The sequence below is a fragment of the Trichosurus vulpecula genome, chromosome 5 (genome assembly GCF_011100635.1).
Source record: "Trichosurus vulpecula isolate mTriVul1 chromosome 5, mTriVul1.pri, whole genome shotgun sequence".
Lineage (NCBI taxonomy): Eukaryota > Metazoa > Chordata > Mammalia > Diprotodontia > Phalangeridae > Trichosurus > Trichosurus vulpecula.
The window spans coordinates 294,146,768-294,152,767 of NC_050577.1; positions in this window are offsets into that span (position 1 = coordinate 294,146,768).

Consider the following 6,000-nt stretch of genomic DNA (forward strand, 5'->3'; position numbering starts at 1 on the left):
TCATCCCCATTTTAAAGATATGAAAACCGAGGCTTAAGGAAATTTAGCGGGCTCGTCCCATCTCACAGCTAGTGCGAGAGGAAGGATTTGAAGCTGAGTCCTCCTGACTCCAGGGTCCACATTCTTTCCACCAGCTCTAAAGGCAGGCCTCAGAGAGACCAAAAGATGACAGCATTAAGGGAATAAGCCTGTTGTCTCCTAAAGAGACTATTTTGAAGGGTACAATTTCCACCCATTTTTTTTCTGCTCTTTGGATCATAGAAGAATAGATTTATAACTCAAAGGGATATTATCAACCCCCTTCATTTTACATATGAGAAAGCTGAGGCCTAGTGATTTGTGCAAGGCCACACGGGAAGTAAGTGAAAGAGCCAGAATCTGAACTCAGGTCGCACGATTCCAAGTTCTGGTGTGTTCATTCAAAAAAATCAATCTCATTAATTCATCTCCTGGGCCTGTATGCAGGAAAATTGTCCAAATGGAGCTCCATAAATAGCTATAGGACAAGGAAAGAGGGAATTCAGAACTATGCCCACAGAACCACAATCCAATCCAAACAACTCTAAGCCAGACTCAGGAGAGACAGGGAATTGTCACACAAATCGCTACAATCCACAAACTACACAATATAATATAATCTTAGAGATGGAAGACACCTTCAAAGGTAGTGTGTCCAAGCTGTACCCAAATAGAAATTGCCTGTATAGCATCCCAAGAAACATTCTTCCAACTTCTCCTTGAACAATTACAGTGATGAGGAGCTCATTACCCCACGAGGCAATCTATTCCATTGTTGGATGACTCTCATCATCAAAGAGCATTTTTCCCCTATGTTGGGTTAAAGTCAGAACTCTTAGTTCTGCTGTCTGGGATCACTTTGATTCCCTAAAGGCGAGAAGGGTGACTGAGAAAAAGCCTTCAGACTTAGCAACGAAGAGATCGCTGGTAACCTTGTAGAGGATGATTTTCCGCTGAGCAGTATCGGTCACAAGAGGCTTTGCTGAAATCCAAGTGTATTCCATCTGTTCCTCTGCCCCTGCTATTTACTAGAGTGATATACTTGTCAGAAAAGGAAAGGGGGACCATGTAGTCTAGCAAGTGAAGGCTCCTGGAGAGAGGGGACCGAGGTGGATTTCTTGGGCACCTCGATTCCCGATTCTAGACTTTTAGCAACAGGAGACAGGAGGGTTCTCGGGCAGCACCGGTCTCTAGGCTTACTTCACCAGCAGTCCCTGTGTCTAGAGCTCAGGATCCATTCGCCTTCTATTGAGAGAAAGGCAATTTTCCGGGCAAGGTGAAAGAACAAGGTCATGTGGGAAGATTCTGGAACTTGAAGACTGGTGAGGGACCAAGAGAACTTTGTGCTGTCCTGTTATAGGAGTTATTTGGATGCAGTGGATCACATGGGAAGAGGATTGCCTAACTAGGACACACAGGTAATTCTTCCCTTCCGAGGGAACCCAAGGCACAGGGTAGTGCTATGAATCTGGATGACTTTAGTTCTCTAGGGAAAGAAGGACTTGGTGGGAGGAGAAATATATCAATTGCTTATCAACTATTCTGAGTCTTTCGTGTGTTTTGGTACATTTTGTGTAATAATAATTATTATTAATAATAATGGACAGCTAGGTAGCACAGTGGATAGAGCACTGACCCTGGAGTCAGGAGAACCTGAGTTCAAATCCAGCCTCAGACACTCACTAGCTGTGTGACTAGCTGTGGGCAAGTCACTTAACCCCAATTGCCTCCCTCCCCCCAAAATAATAATAGCCAGTATTATATAAATATAAAGCACTTTATAAAGCTCTCATCTGGTCTTCACAATCCTGGAAGGTAGGTGCTATTATCTCCATTTTACAGATGAGGAAATTGAGGTAGACAGAGGTTAAATGACTTACCTAGGGTCATCCAGCTAGTAAATGTCTGAAACAGAATTTGAACTCAGGTCTTCCTGATTTCAAATCCAACATTCTACCTACAGCATTACTCAACCAAGTCCTTTTGTGTGTGTTTGCATTTTTGTGGAGTGGAGTAGAGGGTATCCTATACTCTGTATATGGGTTGTTATCTTGAGCACTTCTGTGGGATCTGGTGACCCTTTCTCCCATATTTCTGGAGATCCAGATGGAAATTGTGTTCTGGGAGATCATCCCAGGATGCACTCTGGTTGGGGACATAATAATCCTAAAAGAGGTATGATTATTTAGGGGAACCTTCTTGCTCAAAAGTGAGCCTGCTCCAAAAAGCCCAGTGCTTGGGGCATGGGGCCATGGATTTCACTCAGGAGCCACGATCCTAGCTGTGCTTTAGGACAATTAATCCCCAACCCATTTTGAGCCCTTAGCTCCAGGCTCTATCCCCTGCCCACTCCTCCACCTCCTCCTCTTCCAGGCATTTTTCAAGGAGCAATGTTGGATTGCCGTGCATGTCACGAATTCTCTCGCTGACTCTCATTTCTCTATCAGAGCTGCTAATGAACAAATTGATCTTCCAAAGGGAAAGAGTGCTCAGATCATTAGCTCACAAGGAATTAGGAGAGTTGGATCAGAGGAATTAGAGGTGGAGGAGATTGCAAAGGTCATTTAGACCAACCCCTACAGACTCGGTCATTGAGGCTGAGAGGGCCTCAGAGCAGGGAATGGACTTTCCCAATCATATTAGTGGTTAGTGAGAGAACCATGATTCAGAACAATGCCCTCTTAGCACCAATCCAGGGTTCTTTCTACCATGCCCCATGCCAATTCCTGGTTAACCTACTTACCAAAGCAAATGTCTGTATCTAGTCTTGATATTGGAGCAATAGAGAGACAGAAGACTCCAGGGCAAAGGGAAAACATTAATAGACGTTAGGAAGATAAACACGGCAGAGTGTGCAGGATAGAGAATGGAATAGGAGAGAGAAGGTGATACCCCTTAGACTAAGTAGTGCGGGCAATAGGGAAGATGAAGAAGGGACAAAGGAAAAGGGACATGGGCCTTCTGGTGTAAAATGATAGAAATTAACATTGTCAGCAATATAGAGGCATGTACTGTCAGCTCAAAAAAGAGAGGGTCCTGTGTCTGAAAAGGAGCAGCTGGGTGGCACAGTGGATAGAGAACTGGGCTTAGAATCAGGAAGACTCATCTTCATGAGCTCAAATCTGGTCTCAGAAACTTACCAGCTGTGTGACCCTGGGCAAATCACTTTACCCTGTTTGCCTCAGTTTCCTCATCTGTAAAATGAGCTGGAGAAGGAAACGCAAATCACTTCAGTAACTTTGCCAAATAAACTCCAAATGGGGTCATGAAGCATCAGACATGTCTCAAAAATGACTGAATAACCAGTGTCTGAAGCTGTCCACAAAAACTGTCTATAGGCAACAAATTTTATTGGTCCCAAGAGATCAATTCTGAAGATACCCGAAAAAAGGAAAGACTCCAAATGATCCCCCAAATGAGAGACATTATTATTACTTAAAACAAAACTCAAAAAACGGTGACTAAGAAGATATTAGTCAGTAACTCCGTGGGTAGAGGAGAGATAGAGTTGGAAATGAAGGTAATGCAAAAATAAAATACATTTTTTAAAAAGATAAGAAAAATAAAATACTAGTAACTCCTCACCCATATCTCTACTTTCTCATCTCTATCCAAAAACCTTTATGAGAATAATTTGCAAACCTAGAGACGGCATCCTTGATGAAAATACGAAAAGACAATTCACAAAGAGTATTCTTTAGCAGATCGTGACAGCTGCCCAATTAACTGAAAGTTAGAGAGAATGCAAAATCCCCCTGAGCCTATTGTTTACTGACTATAAAAATGCGTTTTACTCAGGAGAGCAAAATGGGTCCCCAGAGTTTCTCCTCCAACGAAGTGTGTCCCAAGTCTAGGGCAACATTAAACAAGATTCCTTGAAAAATGCAGCAACTAGTTAAGTCAACGACTGTTTATTAAGTACCAACTAAGTACAAGACGTTGTGCTGAGCACTGAGAGTACAAAAAAGAGGGGAGAGGGGTAAAAAACAGTCCCTGCTCTTAAAGGGCTCACAGCAAATAGGGGAAATAGCTTGAGCAAATGCATGGAGGCCGGATGTTGGAATGTCAAGCTTGGGGAACAGCAAGAGATCCGGTTTAGGTGGAATGAGTGTGTGAAATGGAGGCTGGAGGGATAGGCTGAACTCAGGCTATAGAGAACATCGAATCCCAGTTTAAATGTCCCTAAACAACGTACTTTTTTGGATGGGAACCAAACACATCCTATCCTCATAGGTTAAAGGTCTCAAAGGAGCCTAAGATATTTTGCCACTCAACCCCCTCATTTTATGGGAGAGAAAACTGAGGTCCGAAGGCCATTAATCTGCCTATAAGTACACAATCCTGTTACTTCTCTGGGACTCAGAGCCAGGTTAGGAAACTAAATCCTCTGACTCCCAACCCAGTCAGTGGTCCCACAAAAGTTGGCCTGAAGAGACTCTCAGTAAAATTCCCAGCACCAAAACCACCCCCAGTTTCCAAAGATGCCCTACTTTCCCCTCCTTATCCACTGCACTAATTTTTCCTTTCCTTGGACTAACCCAGTTTCCTGTTCCAAGCCACTGGCTGGAAGTTTCCAGTTCCATCCCAGAAATTATTCCACAAAACTCCCTGATCTGTGCCATATATAAAACTGCAGCTATCATCCACCCCCAGATTAGTGCACTACAGTGCCAGGGTGTCCGTGGGCTACCAATGCCCCAGCTGATCCCTCCACTGCTCCTCACTGTCTCCCCAATGACCTCGGAGTGCTGTGTATTCGGTAATAATAGAAACAGCAATGGTGAATGAACGAATGAGTAACAATCATATACATCTTATTGCCATGTGACGAGGAGCTTGAGTTGGCAGGTGAGAAGCTCAGCTCTCAGGGCCCTGACCATCAGGTACTTGAAATATGACAGCGAATAGAACCAAAAGAGGCTTGAGTACATAGAATGTCAGAGCTGGGAGGGGCCTTAGAACGGGGAGTGTCAGGGTTGGGAGGGGCCTTAGAACAGGGAGTGTCAGAGCTGGGAGGGGCCTTAGAGCAGGGAGTGTCAGGGCTGGGAGGGGCCTTAGAGCAGGGGATGTCAGGGCTGGGAGGGGCCTTAGAGCAGGGGATGTCAGGGCTGGGAGGGGCCTCAGAGCAGGGAATGTCAGAGCTGGGAGGGGCCTTAGAACGGGGAGTGTCAGGGTTGGGAGGGGCCTTAGAAGAGGGGATGTCAGAGCTGGGAGGGGCCTTAGAAGAGGAGATGTCAGAGCTGGGAGGGGCCTTAGAGCAGGGGATGTCAGAGCTGGAAGGGGCCTTAGAACTGGGAGTGTCAGGGCTGGGAGGGGCCTTAGAGCAGGATGTCAGGTCTGGGAGGGGCCTTAGAGCAGGGGATGTCAGAGCTGGGAGGGGCCTTAGAACAGGGAGTGCCAGGGCTGGGAGGCAAAAACTAGCCTTGCTCTCCAAGTAGGTATGACATTGCTCTGGAATTAGTAGCTGATCACATCTTCTTTCTCTGAGGTACATGCTACATTGTAGGGGAGGAGGGTGAGAGGGAGAGGAGAGATTCCCTTCTAAATCCAGAAGGTCTCAAATAAAACCTTCTGAACTTGAAATAGCCCATAAAGTATTAATAACAGGCCTTAATAAAGAATTTTTTTCATCTCAAACCACTTTTGTTCACATGGTCTCATGTGATCTTCATAGTAGCCCCATGAGGCATTATCATTCCCGTTTTACAGACAGGCAGTATGAGAGGCATTGTGGTATAGTAGAAAGAGAGCTGGCTTTGGAGCCAAGAAGACCCAGGTTCAAGTCCTGCTTCTGACCTATCCTGCCTGTGTGACCCTGGGCAAGTCACTTCTCAATGCCTGAGGCAAAACTCTCAGATTATAAACTTCCAAGAAGGTGCTGCTCTGCATTAGGAAAGGCTCTCCCTCATCAGGAGTTCACTGAACTGATGAAATCACAGACTGAGAAGAGAAATAAAAATTTACAGATGAGGAAACTGATGC